The sequence below is a fragment of the Melanerpes formicivorus genome, unplaced genomic scaffold (genome assembly GCF_026170545.1).
Source record: "Melanerpes formicivorus ecotype bairdi unplaced genomic scaffold, bMelFor1.0.p_v2 SCAF_1, whole genome shotgun sequence".
Classification (NCBI taxonomy): Eukaryota; Metazoa; Chordata; class Aves; order Piciformes; family Picidae; genus Melanerpes; species Melanerpes formicivorus.
In genome coordinates, this window is record NW_027142353.1 from 42,819,393 (window position 1) to 42,835,621 (window position 16,229).

At 41.1% G+C, this 16,229-nt stretch overlaps 1 protein-coding gene across 2 annotated transcripts in view; it reads right to left on the reverse strand.

Annotated features, from left to right (window-relative positions):
- The window catches only part of DHRSX (dehydrogenase/reductase X-linked), a 186,259-nt gene that overhangs the window by 130,642 nt on the left and 39,388 nt on the right, over positions 1 to 16,229 (reverse strand). The gene's annotated exons all lie outside the window — the stretch shown is intronic.

Genomic DNA, 16,229 nt, shown 5'->3' on the forward strand with positions numbered 1-16,229 from the left:
ATACAGAAAATGGAAAATTAGCAATGCAGTCAACTTAAGGACAATGAATACAGGCATGCCACTATGAAGTACTAGCCACAGTGTAAAATCATTAAGAAGTTGTAGATGAAAAGGAGCTATTTGTTACAGACAGGTCACACAGGTTTGGAAAGAAGGCTGTACAAATGCACTGCTGTTCACATGAGTTCTGCCTGTTTATCTCATTTATTCATATATGATAGGACCATCTGCTGGCTGGACCAGTAGAAGTGAGATGCAAGTGTGTGAACCAAGTGAATTATATCATTTTCAGATTCAACAAGATTCACTATAAGTTAGAGCAGACCTCTCCTTTCTCTTTTTCCAAAATGAATGGCTGCACAGTTGGAGGAAACACCCCAATACTCTAGCCCAAATGCTCAGAAAAAGCTTCATAGTGCTAATATAAAATGTGATTAAGCATGAAATAAATATCCTCTGTGCCATTCAACTTAGGTTGACAGTTAATAATCTTCTAACATTTTTCTGGCATTTTTTAATGCTAATTTGTATCAAAGAAAATAAAACACAAGCACAAACCAAATATTGTGCTTGGTAGTACAAGTTAAATTTTTAATTCGATTTATATCCACAAGAATTCTCCATAGCATAACACATCAAAATGCCTATTGTTTATTACCTGCATTTGATATAAGTACTGGTATCTCCTATGACCTTTGTGAAATTGCTGCCTTCTTTTCCTAATTATGTAAACCTCTTCCTTGGTTTCTATACAAACTTTATCTTGTATCACTCTATGGGTGTCCTCTCTTCCCATTCACTTAAGAGCTATGCAGCAGAAATTTCAGGTTTTTTGTTTGGTTGGTTTTTTACTCCCTTCTTTAGTAACAGTGAATCAGCTCTATCAAAGGCAAGGAGAGAATCACAGTGTCACAAAACAAAATGAAGCTGAAAGGGACCTCAGGAGGTCATCTGGTTCAACCTCTTGCTCACATTAGTTGGTATGTACTCTTATAACATCCTTACAGTGCTATTAAACTGGTTTCATATCGTCTCACAGAGAATGTACTCAGAAAGTGGGAGTAAGCCCTTTTGAGACAGATCATGTGTCATCCACCAGCTGCACTGGCTGAAGACCCAAAGCACTGAATGGAAATTTTTGGGACAACCTAACCACTTAGAAAAGGTAGGATAATGCAGTATTCTGAGAATGGATTTTTGCTGTGCTTCTGCAGCAAAATGCAATGACTTGCAACACAATATTGATATAAATGTAGCCAAAATAAAGGCATCTAGCATTCCAGATAGCAGAGATAGAATAAAACCTAGAGCTATATTTATAGGTCTATAATTGTTCTCTATAAATTCCATTAACTATGAAATTACACTGCTGAGACTAACCAAGAAAGAAAAAAAAATGGAAGAAAGGGGGAAAAAACAACCAAACAAAAAACCACCAAAGCACACATTTGCAATAGTTTCATTTTACTGTTGTGGGTTTTTTTCCCCCCTTTAAAACTATCCAGCTTTGTACAGAGAAGAAACATTCATCTTGATGCTAATTTCCAGATATGGATGCAGTATCAACAAGCAAACCCTCCACTGAAACTTCTATTTCTATAGAATCTGCTCACAGGGTTTATAGGTAAGAGACTTTCCTCACTGTTTCACCTCAAGTGATGTACTAGAGTAAAATGTCAAACTCAATGTTTTATTACAGAAGATAGAGTTAGGCTAGAAACAAAAGTACTATGGTGCCAACTCTGTGAATAAGACCTTCTGTGAAAGTTGTATTTGATTCTTCTTTCATTCAGCACTCCTTACGCAGTGAACAAGCTTATTAAAGTCTCCAGTATCATGATTTTACTCTCCGTATGTTCACTTAATTTGTTCTTTTAAAAGAGCTTGTGTTCACAACAAATTTTAATTTGCTTTATTTTGCTATTATATAAATGGTTATTCATTAGTTCATTTGGAAGGCACTGAGCTTTGATTTTATTCATATTTGCATATTTTCACTGTAGACCACTGGGAAAAAATAATTATTTTGCTGAACAGTCACTTCAGATGCCTGTTTACAGCCTGATTCAACAGAGAGTTTGAAAACCAGATTCTGGAGCCTGGAGTATTACAAAAACTGGAATAGCCTCAGTGAAAGCTGCTACTGTAATAGAGGCTTTTGAAATACTTCTTTCAAAGGAAATCTTGTAAGAACCAATAAAGACACTGAACAAACAACAAAATCCTTACAAAAAGTTCAAAGATAAATATCAGAAAGATACCATAAGACAGAGAGAGCAATATGTGCTTCTGAATTAGCTTAAGGGACATCAGCATCTCCTTGCTGGGGATGTGTGGGAGACGAAAGGGACATCCCACTGTTACACTGCTTCTGTTCTAGTCCATCCTTCAGGGGTCCTCTAAGCAAAGTGAGTAGATGGCATGAAGAACAATCTCCTTTTAAATGCTACATTAAATACTGAAAATTTGCCCATTCAAAGCAGCGTAGCATCTGCAGTGTAAGATCTACTTACTCTAGATTCAAGTGTTTTGGAGCAAATGATAAGAAAGGGTGGACAGACAATGGCTTTTATGCACTGAGAGAGTATGAACAGAAGTTTTGAGAAAAAGGGATTGAATAACTTGAGAGCTTAAATCATCAGAGTACCCCAAAACACAATAATCTTGCTTTTCATGCTAATTTAAAGTGTCTATTGGGAACTCAAGATAGATACAGTTATCTCAGAAAAACTGTTTATGCAAGCCATTTAATACCCTGATTTTTTTTCTTCTGTTTATCCCTGATGGAATACTGAAAAATTCAGGTGAGATTGATTCAATAACAATAATGACTAAAATCAATTCTGAAAATAAAACTACTAACAGAAAAACAAATTCAGGTTTGAATGGCACAAAAAAAACACTCAGAGGAGGGCCATGAAGGTGATCAGAGGGCTGGAAAACCTCCCCTACGGAGACAGGCTGTGAGAGTTGGGACTTTTCAAACTGGAAAAAAGAAGGCTCTGGGGAGACTTTATAGCAGCCTTCCAGTACATGAAGGCAGCCTACAAGAAAGTTTGGAATCGCCTTTTTACAAGGGCTTGAAGTGATAAGACAAGAGGGAATGGACTGAAACTTGAGGAGGGTAGATTTAGACTGCATATTAGGAAGAAATTCTTTACAGTGAGGGTGGTGAGACACTGAAACATGTTGCACAGGGAGGCTGTGGATGCCCCCTCCCTGGAGGTATTCAAGGCCAGGTTGGATGAGGTCTTGAGCAACCTGATCTAGTGGAAGGCCACCCTGCCAATGCCAGAGGAGTTGGAATTAGATGATCTTTAAGGTCCCTTCCAACCCAAACCATTCTACGAATCCTAACTTTGAGGGTTATTTCAGGAATTTCAATAGAATTATCACAGAGGATTGCTCAGCCTGAAGAAGGATGGCAGCAAAAGCACTACCCATAGAAACCCAGCATGGTAGGGAAACATCTATACTACCAGTAGTTAGGGGGTCCCAATACATGTCTATGGATTCCTTTATACAATATTTTCCATTTCTTTGAACATGAAACGCTCTCCAAAAGATTAATCGCTATTCACACTCATAATCTATGTAAAAAATTGATCTTGATACAAAAGGCAAGATCTCTTCCAATTGGTATTTTGCAAAAATGGGAATTTGCAATATTGACATTTCAAGGCAACGTACTGCAGGGCATGACAAAGAAATTTAAAATAGTCTATGATCAACGACACATCCTGTAAAGCTAAAGGTTGCCTGGAGAGAAGAGATCCACAAAGCCAAAACCCCCTTGCTTATCAACATTCACTGTGGGAGAATTTCCTAACTTAATGCAAGATAACGCAAAAACTAAATACAAATAAAAACATTTTGCAATGAATGATAAGATGCAAACCACCTGGGATGTGGTGGTCCAGAGAATGACCTGACCCCTGGGAGGGGAGGCAGGGGAAAGCCATCACATCATGTCCAAGCCCTCTCCACAGACCTCAGCCTCTCACAAGTGTGATCCCTTCATTCACTAGTGCCTGGGGAACCTGTCTACCTGAGATAAATGTGCATCCTTTGACTTGTTTAGTCACAGTTTTGTATCAGTTAATCCCTGAAGTGATGAACAACTTTCCAGGAATTGCATCCTCCCCCATGGACATCCCTGCTCCCACCTGATCACTTCAAGTAACCCAAGCTTAGAAGTGGTGCCCATAAACTCTAATACATATCTGCAGTAACAGGAGGAACTTGGTGGTATGGTAATAAATTCTGTATAAATGTACACCATCTGATTAAGGAGTTGCAGAGGGTGATGGTTATGTGTCGTTGTGCAACAGAATATAAAAGGGATTCCAACTGAAATTTGAATTAAGATGCCTCCTCAGAGTAGCATAATCCTCATTATGATTGAAGGGGAACTGATTGTATTGGAGTACCAGCTTGAAGACAGGGTTTGAAAGAACACTCAAAGCCTTAAGAGAAACACCAGCCTATCAGCTGGTGTTATGCAGATTACAATTTTGTGTGTGCACAGCACTGCACAACAAATAGCAAGTGCCTAAGAGAGAGGAATGACTGACATCAAAAACCTCTGTGGATGCTAAATCTTGTTTAGGAAAAAAGGAATATAGATCTTGGGTCTCACTCATAAATCTTCAAAGACATGAATGTTATTCAATAAAGCTAGAAATAAGGATGTGAACTGGTATTAAAAAACAAACAAACAAAAAACCAACAAGCCAAACATTGAGAAAATTACAAAACCCTTCTCTATATCTAGAGGTAACACACATCCAGTCCATCATAGAGCAGTCACAATTAAATACATGTCTTTTTTATATGAAAGGCAAAAAAATTAAGTGTTTCTTTGGGAAAAGAACCAAAACTCAATGAGGAGCATGTTTATTTGCAAAGAGGGGGGGTGGGGTGGGAAAAAAGAAGAAATCATCATCCTTGCCCTAGGATGGAACAGCAACCCAGCTATTCCAATAAGAATTTAAGAATGACCCTGTTTAGCAAACCAAAGATACATCTGGACAATTGCCCTGTTTCCAACAATACCCGGTAGCAGGTGCGTAAGGAAAAAGCATAACTGATAACATTAAGTCTAGGAATAGCATTTTGCAATACACCCTCCCTGAAGTAAGAAGTTTCAGAAATTTCCTGAATCAAAGGTCACACCTAGCCTCTCAACAAGCATATCCTCCTCTACTACATCTAATTGCACTGTCAAGTCATTCAAGCACTTGGCCATTAAAGGTTTCTGGGACAACAGGCTTTGGGATTTAATGGCATAATTACATTATGAAGGTTGTACTCCAGTAGTTAGGGGTTTTATTATAATTATTACTTTGTTGGAAGTTTTCTACTTCATGTACAATGAGGGAAATAACCACTTCTCATTTGCTTTCTTTATAACTTTACTAACTGTGTCATATAATACCTAACTCATTTGTTTGCAAGCAAAAGAACTTTTATTAACCTCACCTTGCACTGAGCCATCCCATACTCCATAAGATCCATCTCTTTTTCATCTTTATCAGACTCCTTTCAAGTATTCACAACAGTGAATGATTTCTACAAAGGAATAGGAATATTTCCTGTCCTGTTTTCATCTTATTTCCTGTTAAGTAATATGAATTTATCAGTCTTTATAACTGCCACTAAATACCAAATATGTTGTGCAGAGAGCTTTCAGTAATAAATTACAATAATTATTTGTATTTTCTTGAGTGGTTGTAGTAAACTACAGATCAAATTCTTGTAAACACATAGAAGTGGTTGGGTTTTGTCACAGACAGTATTTGCATTTACTGTATTTACCCATCCCTTCTTAATCCAGTCATTTAATATTGTGAGATTATTTCTCATTCTTCACAGTGGTTTTCAAAAGGTACCTCTGGAGACCACCCAGGCCCACTCCCTGATACAGCTGGTTTGCCATGACCATATCCAGTCAGATTTTGAGTACCAACAAAGATGGAGTCTCCACAAACTCTCTGGGTAGCCCACACCTGTGTCTCAGATCCTTTAATGGTAAAAAAGTGTTTTATTATGCTTGAATTAATTTTCCTGTGTTTCAGTTTGTGTCCATTGACTCCTGTCCAGTCACAGGCACCCTGATTCCATCGTCTTTACTGTCCCCTTGACACATTTATACATATGGAAAAGATCCCCCTGAGTCTTCTTCCCAAGCTGAACAGTTCCATATCTCACAGCCTCCCCTTCTATGTCAAAAGCTCAAATCCCTTAATTATAAAGTCAAAGTAGTATATTATCCTAAATACATTTGCACAAAATACAATAGAATAGAATAAACCAGGTTGAAAGAGACCTTCAAGATCATCATGTCCAACCTATCATCCAACACCATCCAACCAACTAACCCATGCAACCAAGCACCCTGTCGAGTCTCCACCTAAACACCTCCAGTAATGGTGACTCAACCACCTCCCTGGACAGCCCATTTCAATGGGCAATCACTCTCTCTGTGTAAAACTTCCTCCTAACCTTCAGTCTAAACCTCCCCGGCACAGCTTGAGACTGTGTCCTCTTGTTCTGGTACTGGCCACCTGGGAGAAGAGACCAACCTCTCCCTGTCTACAACCCCCCTCAGGTAGTTGTAGAGAGCAATAAGGTCACCCCTGAGTCTTCTCTTCTCCAGGCTAAGCAGCCCCAGCTCTCTCAGCCTCTCCTCATAGGGCTTGTGTTCCAAGCCCCTCAACAACTTTGTTGCCCTTCTCTGAACATACTCCAGCAAGTCAACATCCTTCCTAAACTGAGGGGCCCAGAACTGGACACAGTACTCGAGGTACGGCCTAACCAGTGCAGTGTAGAGGGGCAGAATGACCTCCCTGCTCCTGCTGGCCACACTGTTCTTGATGCAGTCCAGGATGCCATTGGCCCTCCTGGCTGCCTGGGCACACTGCAGGCTCATGTTCAGCCTACCATCGACCAGCACCCCCAGGTCCCTCTCTACCTGGGCCCTCCCCAGCCACTCTGACCCCAGCCTGTAGCATTGCATGGGGTTGTCGTGGCCAATGTGCAGAACCCGGCACTTGGATGTGTTAAATCTCATGCCATTGGATTCTGCCCATCTGTCCAGCCTGTTGAGGTCCCTCTGCAGAGCCTCTCTACCCTCTAACAGATCAACTCCTGCCCCCAGCTTGGTGTCGTCAGCAAATTTACTGATGATGGACTCAATGCCCTCATCCAGATCATCAGTAAAGATGTTAAAGAGCACAGGGCCCAGCACTGATCCTTGGGGGACACCACTAGTGACTGGCTGCCAGCTGGATGTGGTACAATTCACCACCACTCTCTGGGCTCGGCCCTCCAGCCAGTTCCTAACCCAATGCAGTGTGCTCCCATCCAAGCCATGGGCTGACAGTTTGGCCAGGAGTTTGCTGTGGGGGACAGTGTCAAAGGCCTTGCTGAAGTCCAGGTAGACTACATCCACAGGCCTCCCCACATCTACCAGGCAGGTCACCTGATCATAGAAGGAGATCAGGTTGGTCAGGCAGGACCTGCCCTTCCTAAATCCATGCTGGCTGGGCCTGATCCCTTGGTCATCCTGTAAGTACTGTGTGACTACACTCAAGATGACCTGTTCCATGATCTTGCCTGGCACTCAGGTCAGGCTGACAGGCCTGTAATTCTCCGGCTCATCCAACCAGCCCTTCTTGTGGATGGGCACCACGTTGGCCAGCTTCCAGTATTCTGGGACGCCTCCAGTGAGCCAGGACTGCTGAAAAATGACGGAGAGCGGCTTGGCCAGCTCCTCTGCCAGCTCTCTCAGCACCCTAGCATGGATCCCATCTGGTCCCATGGACTTGTGGGGATCCAAGCGGCTGAGCAGATCACCAACTACCCCATTCTGGAACAGAGGAAAACTATGCTGCTCCCTGGCTCCTTCTGCCAGCTCTGCAGGCCAGCTGTCTGGAAGACATTCTGTCCTGCTAGTAAAAATTGAGGCGAAGAAGGTGTTAAGTACCTCTGCCTTTTCCTCATCCTTTGTTACAATGTTCCCCTCCGTGTCTACCAAGGAGTGGAGGTTGTCTCTGCCCTTCCTCTTGCTATTAATGTATTTATAGAAGGACTTTTTGTTGTCCTTCACAGCAGAGGCCAGGCTAAGCTCTAAATGTGCTTTTGCCACCCTCATTTTCTTCCTACAAGACCTAGCAACATCCTTAAACATTCCGTGGGTTGCCTCACCTTTCTTCCAAAGATGGCACACCCTCTTTTTTTCCCTTAGTTCTTTTAGAAGTTCATTACCTATCCAGGCTGGCCGTCTGCCCCGGTGGCTCATCTTCCGGCACATTGGCACAGCCTGTTCCTTCAACAGTTCTTCCTTGAAGTAGGGCCAGCTCTCCTGGACCCCTTTGTTTTTAAGGGCTGTTTCCCAAGGAACCTCCTGAGTTAGCTCATTGAGTAGTCTGAGGTCTGCCCTCTGGAAATCCAGAGTCGAGGTCTTCTTGCTACCCCTCTTAGCTTGACCCAATACTGAAAATTCAATTATCTCATGGTCACTGGCCCCTAAGCACCCTCCAACCACCACATCACCCACCAGCCCTTCCCTATTGGTGAAGAGCAGGTCAAGCATAGCCTTACCCCTGGTAGGCTCATGCAGCACCTGGGATAAGAAGCTGTCCTCCATGCACTCTATGCATCATCTCACTGTTCACTGCTTTATCTGTATCTATAAGTATACTGACTATATCCCTTTTAAGATCAGGAGTCCCTTTGCTCTGTCCCAAATCTGACAAATAATTCCTAAATGTTGTTTTCTGTCTCCTAATCATTTACTAATCTACAGGAGACCTTTTTCTTAAAACAATCTAGCCATTTTTAATCTTTTGGCATAAAACTTGCCAAACAGTTTTGAAAAACAAGGTTAGATTAATCCACACAGTTGTGGAATTCCTCAAAGCATTTAATAAATATTTAACGAATAAATTGTCTAGAAAAACTGCATTAACACTCCAAAATTTATCATCTCATATTTAACTCTGTATTTTTTACAATGCCTGACTTTTTTTTTCATTATAAAAGTTTACCAGACTACACAAAACCTCTTTCCTAAAACTCATATTTGGCCACCTTACAACTTGTCCTATAACAAGGATTATCTAAGAACCTATGTAGAAGATACTAAGTCCAGAAATACTTTCATGCTTGTTCTAGATTGCTTTATTTTCTTTTATGATGGGTTGTACTGTATCTATACTGAGTTTGTATTAATATCCATACTATTCCTAAGCAGTTCATTTTACATCTTCTTTTGGAAAAGACCGTGAAGAGCAATTGCCTGTTGTCTACATTTAGCCCATATCTGGGGATAAATTATAGCAGCTACTCTGTCACCAGATAAACCCTCCCCAGCAGAGAAGGAGAATTTAAAAAAAGAAAAAAAAAAAAAAAAAAGAAGAAGAAAAAACCCACAAGCTGAAGTAAAACCAGATTTAATGGAATAGAAAAATTGGCACCCAGCAAAAGCACAACAGTCACAATATCCCAGAAGGCAGGTATCAAGAACAAAGGGTGAGGAGGCACCAAAGCAGAAAAGGCCAAACAAACAAACTTCTTAATTTATGCTGTGCAATTCTCATGGTATGGGACACAGCTGTAGCAAATTCAAGTCAGCTGTCCTGGCTGACTCAGAACTGCTAAAGGCTGGCAGCCCATGGCTGGCCTGGGATTTGGTCCCATGTGCAAAACAGGACACCTATACAGAACATATTGTCATACTAAAGCCTTCAAACTCAAAGATACTTCATACCTTTGACCTTCATACCTTGTTCTCCTCTAAACACTTTACATTTTAGTCTCTCCATTTTGAAATAGGAAGACCAGAACTCGACATTTAAAGTCATTTAAAGTACAGATGAAGGATTAATATAGTTGAATCAAGTTACATTGTCTATTGTGTTTGTTCCTTTTCTAACAATCTCTAATATTTGTTTGGCGTTTTCAAGCTACTGAGCACTGAATCTTCACAGAACAATCTATTCTGACCCCACGATCTTCCTCTAAAGTACTGATGATCAACAAAGAACCCATCATTTCTTTTTCTGGATTTAAGATTTTTCCCCATGTCTGTCACTCCATATTGATCTACAGTGAATTGCACATGTCATTTAACACCCAGGGGTTTATGGTTTTCCTGAAATTCTTTGCACACATCCATGAATAATAAAATTTTGAAGACTTGTCACTTCACTATTTGTTCTTCCTCTAAATTTCTAAGTTGAAAGCATGGTTTCTGATGCATATCCCTGTTGAACTCCACTTTCTCTCTACAACATAGAACCCCAAATATTTATACCTTTGTTCTGTCATAATGTGCAATGCTATTGTAAGAACACAATGGCATTTGTATTTACTGTTGGGGCTGTGTACTGTCCTTAATATCCTTAGGAATTTTTCTGTAAGATTTCTAGAAACCCAAACAAATCATGTCAGTCACAATTGCTCTCTTTAACATGATGGTTCAGCAAAGTTAATCAAAGTATTTTACTATGTAATAAACCTTCATAGTCAATTAATTGAGTTACATTTCTGCTTGAGACTACTGCTCTAAAGAGGTTTCTTTTGCTTTGTGTCTGTTCAGATCTTTGTCACAACTTTTAAAAAAGTGTTGAAGCGTCCCGAGGTATGCTGTAATGACTTCATTCATAAAAAGTAGTCTTAAACTACTGGCAATTATAAAAGAAACCTATAAACTTCACAGGCAGAGTGTTCAAAATGAATAAACATAAACCAATATACTTTTTAAAAGAAAAAAAAATATCATTTTAAAGCAAGGACACTAACCATCTTCAAACAGAAAGTAGGGATTGAAATGTTTGACAAAGTTCATACTTCATGTGGCTGTGTGCAGCTGCGTGTGCATGAACAGTGCATAAATAACAGACAGGACTGCAAAGAGGGCTTTACATAACCCTGATTACAGTGCACTAATATGTTAAAAACTGAACTGAATTACAATTATAAGGCAATCTGCACACATTTTCTTAATGTTCATACTAGAAAAAGGAAACCACCACACACCTTTGAAAGGATGGTAATACTTTGACATTTCCTGACCAAATCTATACCTTGTTCAAGCATAAAAACCCCTGGCTAAATATAAGAAGATAAATACTGCTCCAGGCAAAATTACAGCTCAAGCACCTCATACACCTATGCACAGTGAGAAAATACCATGAAAGTAGCCCATATACATTTTCAGTAATTGAAATTAAGCCAAACGATCTCTGAAAATGAATGATTGCACCATCTTCATAGGGTTTAATTATCTTTCTAAAGTAACTTTGTAATATTACACAATATGAAAATTGTCTGACTTAGTGCAGAGTCCAGCCTGAAAACTGGAAACTAATGTGAACGAAAGAGGTGACAGAACTATCTCTTGCTTAGTCTCCTGCAGGGCTAACAGAGGTCACAGAGTCTGGTGATGGAACTACAATTAGTTATGATAAAATTGCATGGCTCAGAGAAGACACTTGAATTCTGTCAGAATGTAAGCCTGTCTTAGAAAATTGTGACACTGATAGAATCAGACACTAAATTATTATACTGTCCTGAACTTGGCATTTTATACCAAGCAACATATATAGAACATTGTCAAACTGGAAATCTTCTGATTTTTATTCACCGTTATCAGACAGGATCATCAAAACTTCTGTATGAGATACTATCACACGTTTGGGTTTTTTCCAGCCTTCTGGAAGGAATATGAAGAGTTTAGACTTTTAATCAGTCTGAGTTCACTAAGGAGAAAGCTTGCTTGACTTCTATGAAGGCATAACCAAATGGACAGATGAAGGGAGAGCAGTGGATATCATCTACCTTGACTTCAGGAGGGCTTTTGATATTGTCTCCCATAACATCCTTGTAGGCAAACTCAAGAAAAGTGGGTTAGATGATTGGACCATGAGGTGGATTGCTAACTGGCTCAACAGAGTTCAGAGAGTTGTGATCAGTGATGCAGAGTCCAGTTGGAAGCCTGTGGCCAGCTGTCTTCCCCAGGGATCAGTACTGGGTCCAGTTTTGACCAATATCCTCATCAATGACCTGGATGAGGGGATTGAGTACACCCTCAGCAAGTTCACTGATGGCATGAAACTGCAGGGGTTTGGCTGACACCCTGTTAGGCTGTGCTGCCAGCCAACAAGATATGGACAGGCTGGAGAGATGGGTGAAGGTGAATCTTGAAGTTCAATGAGGACAAATGCAGAACCCTGCATCTGGGGAGGAATAACAGCAGGCATCAGTATGGAGTTGTATTGCTGGAAAGTGACTCCATTGAGAAAGACCTTGGAGTCCTAGTGGACAGCAAGTTATCCACAGGACAGCAACGTGCTTTGTGGCCAAAGAAGGGCAATGGCATCCTGGGGTGCATTAAGAAAAGGTGTACAGCAGGTCCAGGGGGGTTCTTCTTGCCCTGTACTCTGCCGTGCTTAGACCACACCTGGAATACTGTCTCCAGTTTTGGGCTCCCTAATGCAAGAGACAGGGATCTGCTGGAGAGAGTCCAATGGAGAGCTACAAGAATGATTGCAGGACTTGAACATGTCTCCTACAAAAAAAAAGACTGAGAGAACTGGGGTTGCTTAGTCTTGAGAGGAAAAGACTGAGAGAGGGTCTTATCAACATCTATAAATATCTGAGGGGTGGGTGTCAAGATAAAGGTGCCAGTCTCTTTTCAGTTCTGCCCAGTAATAGGACAAGGAACAACAGTTACAAGCTAGAATACAGGAGGTTCCACCTCAACATAAGGAGACACTTCTTAACAGTGAGGGTGACAGAGCACTGGAACAGACTTCCCAGATTGTGGAGAGTCCTCTGGAGACTTTCAAAAGCCACCTGTATGCATTCCTGCATGGCCTGCCCTAGGTACTCCTGCTTTGTCGGGGGGGTGGACTCAATGATCTCCAGAGATCCCTCCCAGTCCCTAATATTCTGGGATTCTGTGAATTCAAACTCACAAAACTGAACCAGAGCTGAACCTACTGGGTTTTACAGTTGTGAAGTCATAAAAATGACTGGGAAGGCTTGATTTTAAATATCCTTATTGTTAAGGGCATAGCTGTTTGTAAGTGCATACAAAATACCATCTGCAATATCAATAATTTTTCAGTAGGCACCAAAAATGATGTTCATTTACCTTCTCTTTTTGAAAATGGAGTTGCAAGCTTGTTTATCAAGTAGAAAACTGCACAGAAGAGAACAGGATCTCCTGATGTGGCTTCACTGAAACCTCACCATGAGCAGTAGCTTTCCCTACCATGGCCTGTCATGAGACACTCTTGAAGTAAAAGCCCTGCTGGCTGTGAGTAATACTATCACAGCCTGGCAAAAAGCCTCAATGAAATCTGTGAAACGAACCCATAGTAAATGGGTTTAGTATTGAGGTCAAACTTTTTGCCAGTGAGAGGCTTAGGGCAGGGGGAGAAGAATCTGCAGAGGGAGATCATTGGTGGGAGAATGAATTTTTCTGTACCTGCGCTGGGTGGGGCTGGAAAAGAAGCTGTACAAGCACTGTGCAACTGCTTGCTGAAAATGCTCAGAGTGAGCACACCGCTTTTTCATACAGCACTGATTCATGTTCCACAAGGTAACAGGCTTTCTGCTTATTTGTTTTCCTCATTCCATTGATAGACTGGATTTAAAAGTAAGTTATTTTAAACATTTGTCTTCTAAAATGTCAAATGGAGTCATGATCACATTCAGCACAAAGAGTGAATCATCTTCACATTAGACACTGAGGTTTGACTCATTTGCCCGCAGCAGAGCTGTCATTCTTTATTGCTAAAGTCCCTATAATAGGAAATAAGCATTCAGTGAATGGGTAAGACTGACTGTGAGCTACAAACAGGTCTTCCTTGTAAGCCCAAATTCACTTAATATCCACAATTCTTTCATGTATGTTTACACCTATATACAAACATAGAGTCAAAACATTTATAAAGCAGAAAGCTTGAGCACACTTGCTATTGTGTTTGAGGCTTAAATCTTTGCTTGTATGGCTTGAAGCTGAACGTGGTAACACATGTGAATATGCCAGCAGTATTTTAAGCATACTCTAGACACTCCTGACCAACAAATAGCATCAAGGATGGAAAGTCATTGCATTTAATGTGCTTTTGAGACTGTTTTAATCTTGCAGACGGAACAAAGACTGAGAATATCTATTCTCCTGGCAGGGCTTCTTGGCTCTGAAGAATTTCACAGGCAAAGAAGATCACTATGGTTCACTGAGCTGAGTGTTTAGGTCAGAAGTTGCATGAAAGAGTTGAATCAAGTGAAAATCTTACTCATTAAATGTTTCCTATAATTAATCTCATTAATTTACATTTGTGTAGATTCATAGTGCAAATATTAAGGTTGGTACAATTGAAGAGTGAATAGAAGTGTGTGTCTGTAAGCACCAGAAAGAAAAGCAGAACAGAATTAAAAGAACACCCCTTGCTGAAAATAAAGGACATGTTTCTAAGACACTATTCCCCTGTTGTTTATGTTAAGGCCACAACGCAAAAGACTTCTTAACAGATAACCACGCACTCTGACACCAGGAGAGTAACAGCCAGACTGCAGTGTATTACCCATACCTTCACTTTTCCAGTTAGCTCCCACAGTAAAAACATTATAGACACAGTTAGTTAGAGGGCAGAAGGGCTCTGCAGAGGGACCTTGACAGACTGGACAGATGGGCAGAATCCAATATGATGGCGTTCAACAAATCCAAGTGCTGGGTGCTGCACATTGGCCACAATAACCCCGTTGCAGAGCTACAAGATGGGGTCAGAGTGCCTGGAGAGCTGCCAAACAGAGAGGGACCTGGGGGTGCTGATTGACAGCCACTTAAACATGAGCCAGAAGTGTGCCCAGGTGGCCAAGAAGGCTAATGGCATCGTGGCCTGCATCAAGAACAGTGTGGCGAGCAGGAACAGGGAAGTCATTGTGCCCCTGTACTCCACATTGGTTAGGCCACACCTTGAGTACTGTGTCCAGTTCTGGGCCCCTCAGTTTAAGAAGGACATTGAGATACTTGAACATGTCCAGAGAAGGGCAACAAGGCTGGGGAGAGGCCTTGAGCACAAGCCCTATGCGGAGAGGCTGAAGGAGCTGGGATTGTTTAGCCTACAGAAGAGGAGACTCAGGGGAGACCTCATTGTTCTCTACAACTACCTGAAAGGTGGTTGTAGCCAGGAAGGGGTTGGTCTCTTCTCTCAAGCAACCAGCACCAGAACAAGGGGACACAGTCTCAAGCTGCACCGGGGGAAATTTAGGCTTGAGGTGAGGAGAAAGTTCTTCACTGAGAGAGTCATTCATCATTGGAATGGGCTGCCCGGGGAGGTGGTGGAATCTCCGTCCCTGGAGGTGTTCAAGATGGGATTGGACGTGGCACTTGGTGCCATGGTCTAGTCATGAGGTCTGTGGTGACAGGTTGGACTCAATGATCTTTGAGGTCTCTTCCAACCTTGGTAATACTGTGATAGCCTATATATACTCCAGAAAAAGGAAAAATGCACTAAAAGCTAATGATTCCTGAAAGGCAGGAAAGATCTGTTCATAAACTAGCCTGTCATTCCTATTAAGAACTGCACAGACAGGATAAGGATTCAGTAGCTAGTGTACATTTCCCCTTGCTGCACAGAACTGGTGCTAACCAGACCATATGTGCACACTTGGTGCTTGTGAGAGTATGGGTGGGGGGGTGAGTGAATGATCTATGAGGGCATGATCATAAGTTGAAAAAAATCAGCCCACTGAGAGATTTTATAAGTCAATAACCTTTCCTAAAGGTTGCACATTGAATTTTGTTATACAAAATACCTTAAACAGCAGGGTGTGAAATATGTCTTCTGTAAAATATGCTTCTGTAAGCCTATGCAAAGGGAACAAAATTGGACTTTTTCTCCCTCTCTGAGTAGATTTTTGCAGTCCACCTTAAATGTGAAAAGCAAATTATTGAGTGAAATATTAATGCTGACATCAATGGCTACAGCTAGCTACATTAGCTACACCTAGCACCAGACTAAAAATACATGGATACTATGCACTTTTTATTGGTTGGGGGGGAGGGGATATTTTTAAAGATGTGTATACAAAACCTTAGAGTACATTGTGTATAAAAGCTAAATAAAATAGCATCACCCGTCTGCTACTGTACTATGAAATACCAACCTTCAGTGACCTTATGGTGTAAAAGTTACAGTGCTTTATGTAAA